At 36.8% G+C, this 21416-nt stretch overlaps 1 protein-coding gene across 3 annotated transcripts in view; it reads left to right on the forward strand.

Moving 5' to 3' along the window:
• The window catches only part of ADGRL3 (adhesion G protein-coupled receptor L3), an 827678-nt gene that overhangs the window by 359387 nt on the left and 446875 nt on the right, over positions 1 to 21416 (forward strand). The gene's annotated exons all lie outside the window — the stretch shown is intronic.

Consider the following 21416-nt stretch of genomic DNA (forward strand, 5'->3'; position numbering starts at 1 on the left):
AATAATGCAGAACTTGGGACACCTGGTTGGCTCAGTCAGTTAAGTGATCTTACAGTTTCAAAATTTTAGCCATGAGACAGTTATAATAATGTAGAACTTGGGGCACCTGGGTGGCTCAGTCAGTTAAGTGACTGACTTCATCTCAGATCATGATGTCATGGTTCATGAGTTTGAGCCCACATCAGGCTCTCTACTATCAGTAGAGCCTGCTTTGATCCTCTGTCTCCCTCTCTCTCTACCCTTCCCTGCGCGCTCACGCTCTCTCTCTCTCACAAAAATAAATATTTTTATTAAATAATGCAGAACTCACTATTTTATACAGTGAGAGAAGACAAGGTTAATCCAAACTATGTTTCTGGCAGATGGAATAAATTAAGGTTACCTATTTAGATAGTTGAGGTTTTTACTAATATTTGTGGAGAAGACATTTAAGATTTTTTTTAACCCAGTTTTCCATCTGATGCTAATTCCTTTCTAAATTTGGTAGGATCTTCTGAATGTCAAGGGGAAAGGGCTTTATAATTTAAAAAATCTGCTGCTGTCCAAGGGACATGAGTTCTTTTGGTGAGGCTGTAGGATATATCTACAAAAGACATTGCATAAGAAAGCCTGAAGCTCACAGAGCTCTGGAAAGGAGTAGTTGTAAGAAATAGCAACGTGAGCCTTAGTGCCTATCTCAGGTATTTCTGGTATTTAGCATGTATGTGAGTAAACCTTCATATCCTGGGCCTGGAGATCAGGTTGGAGTGCTCTTTGTGAATCTTCTAAGAAAAGGGAAGCTGAAACAGGCATATGGGACTGGATTTTGAGAAGGGGGACTTACATTGGATGTGAACATTAATTTTTGTTTAAATTCTAATTTCTGTTCTTTCACCTTGTTAAGGGAGTCCCTAAGGCTGCCATTATACTCGTGTGTGTGTGTGTGTGTGTGTGTTTTAATTTGGTGTTAACATAGGTACCAATAAATAATTGTTTTCTTTTAAATGTAGTCACTTCACAGGATCCATTGTCTATGTTGCAGGATTTTTTTTTACCTCAATACCCAGGTTTTGTTGTCTCCCCAATTTGAAGATTGAAGAGGTGGACATAAAATAAAATGAGCAGAAGATAAAAGCTTATTAGAGTGTAAGATTAGAAAGTAAGAATAGTATGAAAATTTTCTTTGCAGAGAGGGATATATGAAAGTGAATGCTCTGACTATAGGCAAGTGTCTTTGTTTTATAAGGTTCTGGTAACAACCCCCCTCTTTTCCCCTTGTTCCTTCTCAGTTTCTACCCTTATTGACGGGATAACTCTGGGTACTGGTTGTCCATTCCTGATGGGCTTCTTTTGTATGAGGGGTGGCTTATTCCAGAACTTTCCTTGTGGGTCATACGTTTTAAGGTCCACTACTTATTTTTAGTTGTCTTTTGTCAAATTCCTAAGGGAAACCTGAGGGGAAGTGGGTGGTGTCTGTTCCATTCTTAAGAGGAATCTTAAGCCTGAGGGGGTTTTCTGTGGTCAGTGGCTCTGGCATTGTTCCAAAATAAGTGTTTTCCCCACACAGGGACCTGGGTCCTAACTTTTCCCTCTCCACCCATTTTATTTTGTCTTTCCCTGTCATATCTGGACATTGACAAGAAGGGTCTTGTGTTAATGTCAGTGACTCAAACCATTAAATCTTTTCATGGTTCAACCATGTCCATGTGTGTAAGAGGTATCTTAAAGGGGAGTAAAAAAGATGCAGTTGTCACAAAATCCAGAAATTTCACTTTCAGAATTAGCCTAAGATAGAAAAGAACTTCATTGTCACAGGCATTAAGAATTGTATAGTGAAAATGGTGTCTCTGGTCTCCCATGATAATACAGGTTTCCTCTAATCACAGACCTGCTAATCTGTGATACCAGGCAGGTGCTATGGAATGGGAATTTTCTAGCACTAACAAGATAAGAAGGTTGAAATGACAAGACCCCTTATGATGAATTCCTCTGAGAGCTGGCACAATTGAGAAAGAGTGTACTTGAGATTTCGTGTCTCAGGGCCTCTGTAGAGTTGATTGGCGACCGAGATGCATGCCAGTACATGCACCTTCTGGCTAATGGAGACCAGAGAGAATATTCTCACTGACCACAAAGCCTAGCTTGCTAGATTAGAAAAAGATAAAAAGGAAAACCTCATCTGTTCGTTCGTTCTTTCTTTCTTTCTTTCTTTCTTTCTTTCTTTCTTTTCTTTCTTTCTTTCTTTCTTTCCTTTTCTTTTCTTTTCTTACCTTTTTTTTTTTAATTCACTTTTTAAGAGCTTTTAAAAGCTCTTAAAAAAAAAAAGGAGACCCAAGATTTTGGTCTCTTGGAGCCAAACTAATACCTGAGAGGGATGTGCTGCTGGGTGGGAATTGTGAGATGTTTTAAAGAGTACCTTACTGCACGTACATTTTCTTGGGGGTGGTGGATGACCTAGTCTCAATCTAACTCATTTCATGACCAATTTTTCTTAACATGGGAGTCTTTGAGTTAGGTGGTGAGTGCCATAATAGCTTTTAAGTGCTCAGCCTCTGCCTATCAGTTTTCTGCCTTTGGCTTCCAAGATGTCCCTTAGCAACAGCCTTTATCTAATTTGCACATTAACCCACAGCAAAGTTTATCTAAACAGGTGCTGGTCTGGTGACAACAGCTCCAATAATAGGCTTATAGGTTTACATGCCTGTGTTCTACACTGTGGTTTTCCTTCTAATGAGAGACATCAGACCGACAAAGCAAAATGGTGACCATCGTCAGAAGGAAAAAGATCAGTGAAAACAGGAGTACACAAAACAAATCTTTATCAGAGTTGTTGTACCCAAGAAACTAGTTCCACAATTTTTTTTTTTTTGTTCCTGCTAATCTCCATTAGAAAAGGAAAATGGGGAATGTATAGGACTCTCACTTCCACTGGACCTTGCAGGCAGAAGTCCAGGAAACTGCTGTGGTAAGAATTCTTACCTCCTGCCAGCTTTGTGTTAGGAGTCCCAGGATCTTTGGGCTGCAGTAGCCTCAGAGTGAGCAGTGTCTAGTCGGTGAAGTTAGTCCCTTCCTGGTCACCTACTGTAGGGACAGAAAAATTTTCCATTCTTCACTTCTAGGGTTGTTTGCTGCTCTAATTAAATTGATATAACACAGGTTAATGGGGGGAAAAACAAATTAGACACATACAGGAGCCCCATACAAATATAAGACCCAAAGTGTAGCCACCAACTGAAGTTTCTACAATATGCTGAGCTAAGGAAAGGATACGGGTCTAGGGACACAAGGGGGCATAAGGTCATTCACTGGAAAGGGAAACAAGGTGTTTGGAAAACAGAGGTTACCCTGTTAAACAGATAAGAGTCTTAGGGTAGAAGGTATTTCTGGGAATAGCTCTCTGGTACAGGCCCCCTTTCCAATGTAAATTTAGGCAATTGAGGGGGAGGTAAAGAGCTTTTTCTGAATCTGTAGTTTCTTAAAAATAATGAGCCTAAAATAATTCTTATGCCATAGAAACGTATATTGGGGTGATGAATTCTGCTCTACTTTAACTTACAAAAATTTCTCTCCTAAATTTAGTTGTTGAGTTCTCTCATTTATATTGATATTTTCTACAAGGAGTGTCCTAACCACCATTTGTGTGTGTGTGTGTGTGTGTGTGTGTGTGTGTGTGTGTGAAAGAGCGGTGGGATGAGAGAGGGAGAGAGAGAGAGAGCATGCACGAGCGAGAAAGGGAGAGAGAAGAAAATTAATTTTGTATCTAAATGTATAAAATACTGTTACTGGGCACACTGACTTAAATTTATGCCAGTGTAGAGGAGGCAAAACTTTGCTCTCTTAGATTCAGAAGTTGGAACCTCTGAATTCAGCTGGCAAAAGACAAGATTAGCAGGAGAAAAGGTTTATTTCACATGCACATGGGGTATAACAGAAACAAAGTGACAACCTCAAGGAATGAATTAGACCTGGGGCTAATATTGCATTTTAACAAAGCAAGAAAAAGTGTGGCGAAGACCCCAGGTAGAAGAAAAGGGTATTCAGACTTCTGGGGCAGGGGTAGTTGGGATAAGGTGAATAGAAATGTAGGTAAGGAGGGTCCTTTATGAAAAGGCGTGTTATGCAGAGTCCAGTAATCTCAGGTGATAACAGTTATTCCCAGAGTTCTCTTCTTCCTACAGTGGGAGAGGAGGATACCTTTACAAATGGAAATTTCCTTTACAGATGTAAATTTCCTTGACAAAAGGGAAATTTATTCCCTGCTTTTTATGTGGAAAGTAGGAGGGCAGAGAGCTCCTCCTGTGTTTGCTATTTCTTAATTGCCTCAGCTCAAAATAATTCTTATGCCACTGTGGCATATTTGGGGGTGATGTATGCTGATGCCTTTCATTTGCTTTAGAATTTCATTAAATGTCCACTAAGAGAACGGTCTCCCAAATTATGTAGCCATGTTTTAATTTTAATGAATTGTATGTCTTTATTTCCCAAGTAAAAAGTAGCAGGCATCTTTGTCTTGGTGAATGCAAAAGACATATGAAGTGGTTTAAAAATAAATAAATATAATCAAGATTCTACACATTCTGCCTTTTTTCAATAAACATTGAGTACCACTGCTGCAGGAGTTGTTTTAGATGGCAGAGAACACAGAATGGGATAGAGGTGAGCAAGGGGCAGAATATTCTGCTCCCATGAGAAGGCATTCTAGGGAAATGCCTAGCAGACAGAGGGATAAAAAAGTTGAAAATATGGTTTAAAAATATGGTAATTATATTAATGAAGTTTTGGGATGCTGGTGGGGTTCAGGAGGTCTTGAACTGATGGCCAAGAAGAAATTCTTGAAGATGTCTTTGGTACAAAAAGGTGATTTTATTAAAGCACAGGGACAGGACCCTTGGGCAGAAAGAGCTGCTTTGTAAGTGTAGGGGGTAACAGTGTTACAGAATCTGGGAGATAAAGTCCAGAGGTAGTTTCCAGACAGACTTTCACACTCTAAAGACTTACTATTAGCCTAGCTATTGTCAAGCTAAGGTTGTTTTATTTCTAGCAAAACATTAAGACAGTAGAGAGTTTCTGGACTTTAGGCCATTCATGGGATTGCTTTTTTCTGGTAAACTGGTGTTATCAGTTTAACCATCTGTTTTTTGTCCTCTCCCGTTTTTGGGTAGCCAAGAGTGTTCAAGGAATATCACACTTGTCCCACACGGGAGGGGGGTGCGCTTAGCCTGCACTTTGCCTTCATCTTGCCCCATGTTCCCTCATTAATGATGAAGTTTTGGGGTGATGGTGAGGTTTCAGAGCGGACGGCCAAGAAGGAATTCTTGAAGATGTCTTTGGTGCAAAAAAGTGATTTTATTAAAGCACTGGGACAGGACCCATGGGCAGGAAGAGCTGCACAGGGGTTGTGAAGAGTGACTCCTTATACACTGTGCGCCTGGGGCAAATAAAGTCAAGAGGAGGTTTCTTAAAGGAATTTTCCATATGTTAAAGACTCACAGGTTACTGGAGATGTAGCTATTTTCAGGGTAAGGTTGTTTTTCCCTCTGGCGAAGCATTAACATTAAGACCATAGGGAGTTCCTGGAGAAACATTTTACTCTGCCTGCCTCAAGTGTTTGTCAATGGGCTGCAGGTTATAAAGAAATTTAATTGTACCTGTGATTTCTTTCTTGCCGTTGTTCCCCACATCACTATGTGATGTTGGAACTCCAGGACACTGAGTCTATAGGTTTCTGGATATTAGGTTATTGATAAGATTGCCTCTTTCTTGTAATTTACTAAGATATTTGTAAACTGATGGAGACTCTATCAGTTTAACCATTTGTTTTGTGTCCTTCCCTTTGTCCTTGTATAGCCAGGAATGTCCAAGGAATATCACACATATTTCACCTGGGGTGATGGTGTGCTAGCTTGTACTTTGCCCTCTGCCTGCCTTATGCTCCCTCATCATAAGTGCTGTGCAGAAGAATAGGGCAGTGGAGAGGGATTGCAGAAATATGGGGAGGTTGCAAGTATAAAGTATATAAACAGAGTATCTCACTGAAAAAGTGACTTCTGAGCAATGGCATATCTTCGTGTTGCAGGATTTTTTTTTTTTTTACCTTAATACCCAGAGTTTTTGTTTAGCCACTTCAAAGAATGAAGAGGTAGACACAATAAAATGAGCAGCAGGCAAAAGTTTATTAGAGATAATTTCATAAAGTAAGAATAGCATGAAACCTCTCTGTATAGAAAGGGAACAATCCAAAGTTAACACCCACAGACTATAGACAAGGGTCCTTGTTTTATAAGGTTTTTGTTGGCCCCCTTTCCTTCTCCCTTGTTTCTTCATAGTCTACCCTTATTGGCTAAGTAACTCTAAATGCTGTCATTCCTTTTTGTTTGGCTTGTTTCTGTTGTATGAGGGGTAGTCTATGGCCATACCGTTCCTAGTGGGTCATACGTTTTATGGTCTACTTATTTTTAGTCCAGTCTATTGTCAAATTCCTAAGGGAAACCTGAGGGAGAGTAGATGGTGTCTATTGCATTTTTAAGAAGAACTTTACACCTGAGGAAGTTTGCTGTGGTCAGGTACTCCCGGCATTGTTCCAAAATATGTGTTTTTCCCCACCCAGGGACCTCAGGTCCTAACCTTTTCCTCTCTACCTATTTTATCCTATCTTTTTCCTATCATTTTGGGAAAGAACATTCTAGGCAGAAGAAATAAGAAGTAAAAAAAGGCTGTGAGCCTGGAGTGTGGGGGACAGCAAGGAGATTGGTGTGACTAACGTATACTGAGCAATGAGATGGGTACTGAGCAATAGGAGAGTTTTGGAGGTAGGAGTGGGTGTGTGTCAGGGGGATTAGATAGGGCAGAGTAAAGGCTTTGGATCTGAGGCAAATGAGAGCACTTTGAGCAGAGCAATCACATGATTTGATTTTCTCTTTTCTAAGGATTCTTCTGCCCTCTGTATAGAGCATCTATTGCAGTGGGAAAAGACCTTCCTTAGGTTGAATTTAAGAGTTTTTAATTTAAGAATTAAAGGTTTTGCTAAACGCCTTGAACTGGACTCAACAAACAGATTCCTACAGGGCCAGGAGATCATGTGAAATAGTAAAGCTAAGTGTTGAAAGCAGCTGGGGATTAAGATGAAAAACAGCAGTAGGTAGGTAAGCCTCAGTGATGAAGATTCCAGGGGTTGTGAAGGCTAGGTAGGTCGGTTTGAGGGAGCCCAGTTTGGAGAGGAAGTCATTTGGTCACCTTCAGTTTTACAGTGTAGTAACCTGGGCCCAAGCATTGCTAGGTCTTCATATTTTTTAAGAGAAGCCAAAATGGGAATTTTTTGTTGTTGTTGAATCTCCTTATTTTTAGATGTATGGACGCTAATATATTTAAAGCACTCTGCGGTCCATTACTGTCGGGGTGATTAAAGCAGTTCTGAGGGTAGGATTTACCAGAAAGCTTCCAGTTTGCATTTTCTAATCTACAGCAGGATAAAGCAGATAGTTTCAACACTGAAATAAGAAGTAAAATGAAAAGAAAGGGAGAGAGATCAGTCTCTAAATTTAGATCTTTTCAGGTGAAAGGCTCATCAAAATTTTCTTCTCAAAAATATTTAGTCATAATCCGATAGTGAGTATGACCTAAATTAAAGCATTTTTGTCTCAATGATTTTTAATACGCTATCAGATTAAAATGATTCTTCACACATACACATTCTAGAATACTTCATTCTTAAATAGCAGGAACACTCATACACATATATAATCTAAAACAGATTTCCAATATGTATCCTTAGTGGATGCATGGTACAGTTGTTTTTATTACAAACATGTCATTGATTCACAGACGTCAGGCACCAGGAATTGCTGGAGTTTGTAGACTCACTATGTGGTTTTAGTAAAAATAAAGCAGTAAAAGTCGATAACCCATTTATTATCAATGTGTACCCTCCACAGAATTGGGCATTTTAATGATGGCACTGCCTGTTCCAGTGGACAGAGCTCCTTACAGTGTCATTTATAAGTCATTACTTGTAAAATTCTCCAGCAGGCTGACTGCCTGTCTTTCACTCTATACGGCTAACGTGCTTTAGGTCTCTAGAGTTGGAATTAATAAGAGCACTCCAATCTAACCTTAGGAATCTTTCAAAGGGTGTAGTTTATTTAGTATAAAAGTGTATACGTTGGTCATTTTACCTTAAGTCATTGAACAGATTTTCAGGGTTTTTTTTTCAATTTTTAATTAAAAAAATACAACATTTATTAAGAACTATGATGAAGTGCAGCAATTTTTCATGAGAAAGGAATAAAAGGTTACTTGGATAAGAATATTTACAAAACTGGGGCGCCTGGGTGGCTCTGTCGGTTAAGCATCCGACTTCAGCTCAGGTCATGATCTCCCAGTTCGTGAGTTCGAGCCCTGTGTCGGGCTCTGTGCTGAAAGCTCAGAGCCTGGAGCCTGTTTCAGATTCTGTGTCTCCCTCTTTCTCTGCCCCTCCCCTGCTCATGCTCTGTCTCTCTCTGTCGCAAAAATAAACATTAAAAAAAAATTTAAAAAAAAAGAATATTTACAAAACTGTTGTTAATAATATGGATCTTTACCTTAAAACCTTGTGTAGAACTTATGGGTGAAACAGCAATTTTGATATGTGGCTTGTGAAATATGATTTAAAAAGCATCCAGAGTTTTGGGAATGTCAGAGTATATATCTTGCATGTTAGTGCCTCTATTGAGTTAGTTCAAAATTCAAAGTTATTGATTTATATTCTGTTCTATAACAATATCTTGGATTTTCTGGCTACAAAAAATCTGAGTACAGTTGAATGGAGGTTTTGATAGAATTGAAACACTTTTCAATCATTTTTCTTACATGTTCCTGGCTTCCTTGTAGACTTTTCTAGTGTGCATTGGATGCCTATTTTATTTTATTTTTTATTTTTTTTAACTTACATTTGTTTATTTTTGAGAGAGAGAGAGAGAGAGAGAGAGAGAGAGACAGAGTGCAAGTGGGGCAGGGGCAGAGAGAGGGAGACACAGAATCTGAAGCAGGCTTCAGGCTCTGAGCTGTCAGCACAGAGCCCAACGCGGGGCTTGAACTCACACACTGTGAGATCATGACCTGAGCGAAGCCGGACGCCCAACCAACTAAGCCACCCAGGGCCCCCCCCCCATCTTTTTTTTTTCTAATTTATTTTTTATGTTTTATTTTTGTATTATTGGATGCCTATTTTAGAGGCTGAGTAAGAAAAGATAGCATGCTGACATTTACATTTAGCCCTTTGGTAAACCTGTAACCCATAATGTTGTTCCTGGTGCTATTGTCTTTTAGGGGTGGTGATGGTGGTGATTATGATAAGTAAGGAGCTAAGATAGAACTCCCTGTTTTTCAAGAACTCTTGTAGGATTCCTCCCATGGGACCATTTTATTATAAAGCAAGTATCCTGTTAAGGTCCTGGTAGAAATGGGTACCTTTTTCTAGGCCATGAAGAACATATTTGACATATCCAAATCTTTTTTAATGTTTTATAGTGACTGACTTAAACTTTCTGAGTCTTCTTTTCCCATTGGTAAATGTAGATTATAATACCCTTTGGGTTATATAAGAATGAAAGAAGCCTACTGTGTGTAAATGATCATTGCATTGAGGTTTAAATAAGAATAGTGCTCAGCACAGGTACTGTTGAAGAATGAGGGCTTAGTCATACTTAGGCATTATTATTATCACCACATACTGTTCAATGTGAAGAATAAATGAGAAAGATACAATACATTCGGTGCCGTGTTTGGCACAGAGGAAGCTGTCTGCGTGGGCACTCCTTGATTATCATCATCATCACCATCATCACCACCCAACCACTGTCACTTTCTCACTACCTAAAATTCCAAATGTTATTCTTTGAATGATAAATAAAATGATTTGTAGATAAATGGATCCATGGCTATGAACTCTTTTTCAGTCCGCTTCATTTTTTGCATAACTTGAATGTCTCCTGTGAGCTGCCCTCCCTTTGCCAATATAAGCTGCTTTTGTTTATGGCCTGGCTGGATATTTAAATAAAAATTAGAAAATGAAAAAAAGTTTAAAAATAGAAGCTTGGATTGTACCCACCATGGCATTTAGTATGATTAGACTGGATTTGGCTCTTACTTGTACACTAATAGTCAGTGCATCTGACACATTGGCAGTAGGTTTTTCCAGCACAAATGTTCATGCTTTATAATATTTTGTGCTTAGTGTGTGGACATATTTGTTATGTGTTACTTTTTTTTCTGGCAGTACCATAAGGGGATGAAAGTGTGACTAAAAACGTAGGAAACAAGAAAAGCAAGAGTAAAATATTTGTGCCTTTTTCCCAATTTGCTTATGTCCATATTCATGTGCATAATTTGGTGACCTAAAGAGGAAATAATAAAGTATTTATGCACAATCACAATCACGTTATTTTTTTAGTCTAGCGTTATGCATATTTTATGGAACAAAATTAGTTTTGAAGGAATAGAATATGAAACTCAGTTCACTTAGTGCTCTGTGAGCATGCCGTATTCATTCATGTGTATTCACTAGACATGGAATCTTCTTCTTTCTCTTTGATGCTTAACCATCCCCCTCTGATTCACATGACAAACTTTTAATTATCTTTGAAGATACAGCTTCAAGACTCATTACTTCCTAAAGAAGCCCTCCTGTGCTATGACTCCTTCCCTGGCCAGACAACATTAGAGATACCTTGCTGCTCCCGTGGCCTACCCTGCCAGGCTCTATTATGGCATTTACCCTATTATATTGCTATTGATTATTTTCTAGAAACAAACTAGAAGTACAAACTGGGGAGAAATGCTGGATGTGTCTTTGTGTTGTTATTTTAAATCGCTGGTGCTTAGTATGGTGACTAGCTTGTCATTTGCAATAAATTCTTGTTTGTTTTATGAGATAATGAATGTAATAATGTAATAGTTAATAGAGTGTCTCTTATCTATCTAGAAATGACTTGGTATATAACATCATTCTTGTATATTTCAAAGTAGAAGTTGTAAAAACTAATGGTAATCTGATTATACTTGACCTGTAAGTCACCAAGAGAATCTCAATTTCCAAGGGTCAAATTATTATATCCTGAAATTGTGATGATTGTGATTGTCTTTTGGAAAAGGTGGGATAATCTGAGTACCTAAAATAATTATGGTGACCATATGCTTTTGGAGGTCACTAAGTGGGCAGGGATAGAGAAACCCAGTACTACCAAATTGGCTCAGTTCTCCAAATCCCATTGAAATTTTTTTTAACCTTAATTTAAAGACATGGGAGATAATCTACCTCTTTATAACAACCTATAGAAGTTTTTTTTTCATCTTCATCTGGCTGATTCCATATGGTGTCCCCCACTGCTTGGGGTCTGCTATACATGAATCTCCTTATTGTGGCAGTGAGATGGTGGGAAAGAGATAATAAGCCTGTTTGCTCTCCAGTAATAGGTTTGTTTTCATTGTCATTAAAATTCAGATCTTCTGATTTATTTAAGGTTGTAGCAATTTTCTTTAAGGTAAAATGTCATGGTTACTTGAGTTACTAATAACTTAAGTATCTGGACTATAGAGAAAGATATACTATCATATAACTAAATAAATAAACATGGTACCTTTTATTTTAACTTTCCTTCAAGGTTCTTAAGGAGTATGAGTGTACCTTATTAATAATATTGATCAGTACTTACTACAAACTCTCACAACAAATTTTTTGCCATCCGGGGAAAATTAATTCTGCCATTGAAGACTCATTTCTACTAGGATGCATGTTGAATCGCTTATTTGGTAGTAGATAAAAGAGAAACTAATTCTGCTTATCTTCCATTATTTAACAATGCCATTTTAACATAATTTTGAAAGAACATTTCCAATTCTCTGGTTTAGGAAAATTGTTGATAAAGTAATGCATGTTTTGGAAGATGATAGGCCTTCTAATTATCAAGATGCAGTTATTTCAACCTGTATCTCATTTGTAATCTCATTTAACTCTAGGTACGTTAGGTTTCCTAACACCTTTGCTGCAGGAAGAAAAATGACTGATTTACTGCTTTTTTTAAAACAGATGATTCAGAAGTCTGGGAAGGGAGGAAACAGAAGTCTCTTCAGGGTATTTGACTTAACTCTAGAAGAATTTTTGAATACCTGAAATTTCCACAGCCTTATGCTAAGTAAATACTGGTCAAGTTCTTGTAGGAAAGGCAAATATTCTCTGCATGTGTTTCTCTCTATTATGAAACACACTAACTGTTGTTCTATTTCTATTTCATGGAAACTTATAAATTATAACCAATAAATTTCATTAAAAATCTATCTATATATATATGAATTATTATTTTAATTCTCACTTTAGAGAATTTAATTCTTGACTTTAGAAACTATTTTTAGCTGGAAGATCCCATTTAGTGATATATATATATATATATATATATATATATATATATATATATGGCATAATGTTTATTCTTATCATGCCATCTATCCTATGGTTTGCTAATTCTAAACACAGCCTTGCCTGAGTGAATTTATTACTCATAAGATGGCCCTAGCTCTGTATTAGTGTTTTAAGTAGACTTAAAATTTATATTTAAATCATATTTAATCACATATTATTTTGGACTACTAATGATGATAGAGAATAATAACTCTTGCTGAACTGACAGTATATTGGAACTAAACTTGTCATTTCCTCAATGTGCTTTGATTGGGGGTCTATTAATATTATCTGTAATACTGCTAAAATGACCCTCTTTTCCCCCTCAAAACTATGAATTAGAAATTATAAAACTCAAGAAAACAGTTTATAACTCCATACAAAGTCAAGCAAATTGGGGGGAAAAGTCTAAAAGTCTATTGATTCTTAGAAAAGGAAGATGAGAGAATTTGCCCAAGAACTATAGGAAGTCTATTAGTTTGTTAGGGCTCCTGTAAAAAGCACCTCCCACTGGTGGCTCAAACAACAGAAATTTATTTTCCCACAGTTTCAGAGGCCACAGGTTCAAGATCAAGGTGTTCACAGGGTTGGTTTCCTCTAATGTTTGTGATGGAAGGGTCTGTTCTGGGCCTCTCTTCTTGGCTTACACATGACTGTCTTCTCCCTGTTTCTTATGCAATCTTTCCTCTATGCATGTCCCTGTGTTCAGATTTCCTCTTAGAAGGACATCAGTTGTACTCGATTAGGCCCTATCCTAATAATCTCATTTTAACTTGTTTATCTTTTTAAAGATCTTGTCTCCAAATAAGGTCACATTCTGAAATACTGGAGGTTAGGACTTTAACTTAGGAATTTTGGCAGGAGACACAATTCAACACATAATAGGAAAGTTGAATTTTAGTAAAACAACAACAACAAAAAAAATAACTGATTTTCTCTTTTCCCAGTAGGGCTATACCTGCTATTTTAAGGTATTTTTTACAATATAAATGTTTTCTCTTGGTATCTGTGGTATATTAGAGGAAATTTACAAAATATGTTTTGGCATAGGACTCAATAGTTTTAATATGTCTGGTGAAGATAAGATAGGTAGGATTCCTAAGTACAATTAAGTATTAAATATAACATGCAATAGTTTATACAGGAAAGTTTAACTTTACTTAGACAATGTTTTTAAAAAATAATTTAGTGTAAAATTTGTGCCATTTTTACTGTCATTAGCAATACATGTGTACCCATTTTATTCCCTTCGATTGTTAAAATTAAATTTTTTTTCTTTGATGAAAGCTGATCTATTTGCTCAACAAAAATACAATATCCTAATTTAGATAACATGGACCTGCCCATATTGTATCATCAATCACCTACTCAACTTGGGCTCTAAGCTTAAAGAACATTATTAATCATTTACTTTACTTCCCATGTTTAATGATAAGGAAATAGATGCCTGAAGCAGAGAAGGGACTTGCCAAATGCTATGCAATTAGTAGAAAATAGAGGGCAAGAACCCAGAAATTATAGAATAAAAATTCAACTAATTTTACAACTTTAAATGACCTTTGATTTTATCAACTCTGTAATTTTCCAGATGAGGGAACTAAGGCTCAGAGAAGTTAAATAATTTGTCAAAGTCATACAGTTAGTTCAGTTGTAGAGTAAATATTAAAATGCAAGTTTAACTGGTATACTAGTTTCTAACTCAATTCAAGCAAGTTCAGTGTCAAGGAATGTTTTATGGGCCTTTAGGTAGCCTGATCTTCATCATCCCACCCCCCAGATAACACTTACTAAAGTGTTTAGATACACTTACTAAAAATATTTAAGCAAATACATACATAAATGGGAAAAATAGAGTATTTGCAATCTTCAGACTGTTTAGTTACAGCTTAATTTGTAGTACTATTTGAGTAAGTAGCTGCTTATTAGGAAGAAAAACTACATTAAAGTTTAAGGATAAGACTTCTGTCTTTCCATCATCTAAACATCTAGCTAGATTGCTGCTCCTTAGCCCTTTCTGGTACTTTCTACTGAATTCACTGATGTCTTTGGTATACCATTCGCGTCGGCGCAGGAAGTCAATTAAGTCTAATTACTAATTTGTTTTGTTGTGGTTTTCCACTTATCATGGCACTTTATATCTTTCCTCAGTACGTTTTCATGTATCTTTTAATCTACCAAGTTATATTATTAGTGTATTATCTAACTTTATTTGAAATCTTTCTTCTCTTTCAATATATAATCATTTCCTTTCATTTTTAATCTTCTGGCATGGCCTCACACCAAAAATCTATAAACGTTTTTAAGCTTTCTTAGCAAGACATGCTGAAACAAACAAGAGAATAGACAAAGTAAAATAATAATGGTGATGGTTTCCAAAAGTGTATACCATATACCCTATCCTCTTATACATTTTCTCCAACTCATACTGATAAATTTGTAACTGAATATATTCTTTATCTTTAGTGGATCCAAATTCATGTTTTCCTTTCTTTCCTCCTATTCTATAGAACCAGTTCTTGATCAGTAGATGAAAGGCATTGTGAAATAAATCCTAACATTCATATCTGAGGCTATAAGGAATTAAGCAATACATTTTTCATGTATTTGAAAAGTAATGAAGTCAAAATTCTATTACAGAGAATTTCTACCCTCTGTATATTAGCCCCACTCTAATGTACTAAAGCAAAGGGGTTAACTAAACGTCTTATGCCGGAGTCCAGCTCCAGCAGGTCCAGGGTTCCCAAAGGATGAACGGCGTCGGCCAAAAAGTGAAAATAACCAAAACTAAAATAAAAAACTAAAATAAAAACAAAAAATAAAAATGGACACAGACAACACCAGTGTGTTGAACTGGTCAATTTATTGTAGTAAACGTGGCATTATATATGCTGGTGATTTCCTTGTAGCATACGTCATCTATGTTTTCTGGCATTACCCAATTCTAAAACTGTTCCTTTGTGTCATCACCCAATAAGGAATAACATGAGTGTTTTCTCATAACGTTCCCTCCTGCCCTTTGCTTATTGATTAGTTTCTGTTATTGTTTTTATTATATATCTATGTTTATCTATAATCTATAGAGTATTTGCTTTGCTGTTTTCATGAAAGGTCATTTATCTCTCAACACCTCAAGTGGAACAGTTACAGGGACATGACCTCTTAGTTGTTTCCCTGAACCATTCATGGTTTTGAAGAACAAAAGTGTTTGCCTGGGTCCGAGGTGCCAGGAGGGGGCCAAGAGGGCCTTAGAAACCCATGCCTCATACATTCTCAGAGACACAATGAACCTAGGAACCAATGAACCATTCTGTACCTTAACCGACTAGGTTCAATCATCATCTGGAATGCTTCCTGGGGGCCAAGTGGGCCCAGGGGTTAGAGTGACCTGCGTCCATAGATACACTACTTAGTTACTGGAGTGGGGCTTTCAGATCCATATGTCTCTCTTTTGTTGGCCGCCTTTGCTGGCAAATGCATGAGGCTATCCTTCCTGTAAGTAAAGGAGTCTCCATAGGGGATGGCAAGGGCTAAACGTAAGGCCGCGCAATTTCTTGGGAACCTTATTTTCTTTCCTAATGGTTCTTTCCCCAGGGGGCCTGTCGAGGGCAATTCCCCAACAGACAATACCCCAGGTTGTTTTAAGGCCGAATTACCTAAAAGCGGGAGTGCAAGAAGCTTCAGTGTCGGTGGGCCGCCTTGCAGTCACCAATCCATCCACAGCCCTGGCCTTGCCACTCAGGCTGGGATAGCTTGGCTCCAGCAGTCTTAGTCTTCTTGGGCTGCTATAACAGATATACCATAGATTGGGCGATTTATAAACAACAGAAATTAATATTTTACAGATCTGGAAGCTTAGAGGTCCAAGATTAAGGTGCTGACAGATTTGTTGTCTGATGAGGGCCTGCTTCCTGGTTCATAGCCATCTTTTTGCTGTATTCTCACATGGTGAAATGACAAGGAATATTTTTGGTGTCTTTTTTTTTTTTTAATTAAAAAAAAAAATTTTTTTAACGTTTATTTACTTTTGAGACAGAGAGAGACAGAGCATGAACGGGGGAGGGTCAGAGAGAGAGGGAGACACAGAATCCGAAGCAGGCTCCAGGCTCTGAGCTGTCAGCACAGAGCCCGATGCGTGGCTCGAACTCACAAGCCATGAGATCATGACCTGAGCCGAAGTCGGAAGCTTAACCGACTGAGCCACCCAGGTGCCCCTTTTGGTGTCTTTTTTGTTAGGGCACTAATCCTATTCATAAGGGGTCTGCCCTCATGACCCAATCACCTTCCAAAGACTACCAAATACAATCATATTGGGGATTAAGAATCAACATATGATTCTGGGGGGACACAAAAATTCAGTCTATAGCATTAAAGTTAATGGCCGTTTTTAGTCTTTATCACTGAAAATTTTTCATGATCTGATATTGATTGCTGGTTCCTTCGTGATCCTTTTTATTCCATTTGACTCTGTGAAGCATAATGATCGTTCTCCTCTTATTTCTTTAATTTCCCTTTCTTTATCTTTCACTATTTCTTCTTCTATTTTTACCTTGTTCACCAAAATCAGTCTCATCTTTCAGATAATCCTCATCTATGTTATTATCTTCTAGAAGATGTTTTTCAATCTATGGATTATGACTGATGATTGAGTTACAAAATTAGTTTAATGTATTGAGACTAGAATTATTTTAATGAACTACAATAGAATTGAATGAACCTTATATAGTGGGTATTGGTTGGAGAGACTTTTCTTTCCATTGTTCATTTGTGTGTATGAGGTTTGTATTGGGTTAAAGATAAAAATGTATTTATTACTATAGGATCATCGTTAAAAAAAGTTTCTGAAACACTCCTCTGTTTAGATTTTCTATTTGGCATTAAAAAATAATAGCTTTATTTAGATATAGTTCACATACTATAAAATTTATCCTTGTAAGTATACAATTCAGTGGTTTTGGTATGTTCACAGAATTGTGCAAGCCTCATCACAATCTAGAAATTAGAATATTTTCATCATTCCACAAAGAAAAACTATAATTATTAGCCATCACTCACCCCTTTCCCTGAAACTCCCAAGCCCTAGGCAACCACTAATCCACTGTCTCTATAGATGTGCCTATCTGGATATGTCATATAAATAGAATAATATGATATGTTCTGTTGTGTGACTGACTGTTTTTACTTGATGCAATGTTTTTAAATTTATATATGTTATGGCATGTGTCAGTACTTAAGGTTTTTTTTCCTTCATTTTAATTTGTCTGTCAAAGTCCAAGTCACATAGTATAAAATTAACTATTTAAAATTACACACTTATATGACATTTAATATATTGGCAGTGAGGTGCAGCAACCACATATATCAAGTTCTAAAACATTGTTGCTGAAAGATATTCCATTGTATGAATATACCATGTTTTGTTTATCCATCAATTGATGGGCATTTGTGTAGTTTCCATTTTTGGCTATTACAAATATTGCTACTATGAACATTTCTATACAACTTTTTGTTGGCAATCTTTCTTAACTTATGGACTTTGCATATCATTTGTAATTTAGATAACCATCATTTATATTTCCCCAAGACTGATTTATATATGTGCTTCAGATTTAAGTGCTAAATATTTCATTAAACCTTTTTATATGTGAAAGTCTTATCTTTAAATCTCTAAATTCTCTCACGTCCATCTTGCTCTTCTCATGCAGATTATTCTTCCTAATATGCAGTTATGTACCAAATCAAGACTTGCCTCAGAGATAGCAATGCCACCTCTTTGAAACACCTCCCTACCTGCCCTCATAGTCTATGCTCCCTTCATCCTGAGTGTATTGATTGGTATTGGTACCCTTAGCTGGGAACACATGAGGTGCTCACTTGGGCCTGCATTACTTGTAGTGAGCGCCCATAGACATTTCTGCCATAGGGGTCAGTGCTGTGGCTGAACTGGCCCTTGTGGTTCTTACTATGATCCCAGGACACACTTCAGAAAAAAGAAAACAAAACAAAAAAACCTATCTGGGAACTTTGGGGAACAAGATTGATTACTCATAGGTCCTAGAGGGTACACAGCATACCCGAGGGCCATACATGTAGGCTGCAGGTAGAAAGAAAGAGCATTGGCCTGGGTCTCTGCCTCCATTTGGGTCTAAGGGTGGGTGTCTATGGTTTTGTTGTTTCACTCTTTATTGGCCAATATAAAGCATAGGAATGGGAATTAGAACTCTGGAAGGGATAAGGAGGGTCTCTCCAGGACTTATTTATCTGGGCTACCCAGGGTTTTCTGAAAAAGAGAACGTCACGACTGTGGGTGGCTTAGGCTTGTTTGTTTTGCTAGTAGCTGTGCCATACAGCTGGCAATGTTTATTCAAGACGGATGTTTTTTGAAATGGATGTCTCAGCAATCAAAACTTTAATGGCAGGCACTTGTACTACAATCAGAAAGCTTAATGTCAGGAACTTACACTATGGTCTGTTATGTTTTTCACCATAACACTTACAACTAATTGGCACAACATGAATTTATGGCTCATTTTTTTCTCCTCCACTCAGAAATTAAACTCCATGAAGGTGGAGATTTTTGTCTGTTTATCCCTACGCTCCAGCTCTTTGAACTATCAGCAGGGGCTCGATAATTATTTGTTGAATGAAGTAAAAACCAAACCTTGGGCTCTGTTCAACACAACCTAATATATATTTTCACTGGTAAAATATATCATTTCTTGTCTTTTACCTATAGCTATAGCAAATATGACAAATTTGTTGCCATTTCCTGAATAAACCTATATTTTCTTACTGTTTGTTTAAGTGAAACCAAACGGAGAAATGGGTGAGCATGGAAGAGACTGAGGCTGAGGATTAGAAGGAGGGTTGATCAAAAAGGTTCTGAAATCAAGAGTATCTCAAAAGACGTCTTTAGGTAGTGAAGACACAGAAAAGGACACAAGATTTGGTCTGAGGAAAATCATAAAATCCAAAGAAGATTTACACTGAACTGGAGAATGCAGACAGAAGAAACTACATATGCAGATATCAAGGCAATTAGTGGGCTCAGGCCAGAGGAACATGGATGTTTAGGACAGCATGGAGGCAGATAGTTATTTTACTGGATGCTCTTAGAAACCCCAGATGGCTCTGTATGCTTTTATACCATTCCATCTCCTAGGAATGATTTTGTATGTATTTCTTAAATACACTTAAAGCCCTAACAATATCAAAACAGACTAGATACGCAACTTTGATTGAGCACTTATTATGTGCCTGGCACTATGGTAGACAATTGATTTAATTCCTATGAAGGAGGTTCAAATTATTATCTTCATTTAATACAGAAGAAAACTTAAAAAGTTTGAGAAAGTTGCTCATGAATAAATAGCTTTTGGATAAGAACCATAACATTTATATTCATTACATTCATATTCATCTCCCTGAGAATAAAGCTTATTTCTTGGCATATAATAAGACTCAACAGCTGTTTGTTGAATGAGTGGTTGAATAGATAGATAAATAAATTGTATTAACTTACAAATAATAAGAGGTTTACATCAGATGATTTTTCCCAAAATGAACTGTTTGCGTGTTTTTGAAGATTTTTAATAATATTTGTTAGGGAGTTTTCGGAAATTCTGTTGGCTTCTTTTAAATCCTTTTTCTTGGCAAAACCTGCTTTAAGAGATTTAATGTTATGGTAAACAAGACCATAAACTATACAGAACACTATAATCATGCAATTCATCACTTTTTTTAGAAGTGCAAACATTATTCCAGTGGGCCTACAGTTCCTCTACTGAACCAGTTCATAGGACCATAAGTACAGAAGAGACTTTAACTCTGTCTTGTGTAGTTATTCTTCCTTGGGTCATCTTTTTGCTTCACTGAAAACCACAATTTATTCAACTTCCCATGGTCTTCTATTTTGCTCTGTGAATCAGTTTATAGCTCAATCTGCCCTTGAACTCAGAAGTTAAAATTCTTAGTTTACCCAGATGTAATGTGAGAAAAGAAGCACAATTTTAAATATGTATATATTTTTTAATAGAGCAATTTATGAGACAGTATGAATTATCTCAGAGACTACAGATGAACATATTATTTAATACATATTTCGAAAAACACATTATCCAATCATAGGAAATTTAAACCATGTAACTGGTGGTGTTTATGGCAATGTGGTATCTCAAAAACCTATAAATTAAGTAATATACCAGCAGCTTGTGATTAATAAAACCTTACTTACTTATGTCACAATGCATTTTCCCCATAAATAGCACTGCATTAATTTATGTCATGTGCAATTACTGCAGAGATTTATAATTATTGCAGATGTGAAAGTTCCATGTGTTTTCAAGGTCCCATTCTGTGATATGACCTCATCTTTGAGACCACCCAAATAACAAAATGCTTTTGGTACTTTGAATCTCCAAGCATCTTTATGTAAATGATCATCTTTTGCCAAAAATTCATATTTTTTTATGTGCCAAATTCTTAGTGCATTTCTGAAATAAGATTTATGGGTCTTCTGAGTGAAATCATGGGCCCAATGTGACAGTTATTTATTAGTGCAGAAAACTAGAGATGTAAAGACATTTATTTATTCAATAAAAATTGAGCACTCACTGCATGCTAAGCAGTGTTAGGTATTAGGATCCAGCAGGATCTGTTCTGTCATATTTGAAAATATAATTCCATAAAATAAATATGATGTATGGTATTACTTGTATTGGCCCTAATATTTTATACTCTTGAATTTTCAGGAAAGATTCAGATTTGCTCTAAGTTTTTGTGGGTTTTTTTTCCCAAATAAGAGCTATTAATTAGTTAAATTGGATTTAATTTTTATTTTAGTACACACTTTAAATATATTTGCATTAATCTTAGTCATGGCTCCCTGAATAGAAAACATTTTAATTTCATTGTCAAACTTTCAAGTGCCTAAACATATTTCATGCACAGTAGATAGACATTTAATGCACATTGAGTAAGAGTGACTGAGTGAGCATATATATGATTTCTG

This window comes from Panthera uncia, chromosome B1, assembly GCF_023721935.1.
Source record: "Panthera uncia isolate 11264 chromosome B1, Puncia_PCG_1.0, whole genome shotgun sequence".
In the NCBI taxonomy this organism is placed as follows: Eukaryota; Metazoa; Chordata; class Mammalia; order Carnivora; family Felidae; genus Panthera; species Panthera uncia.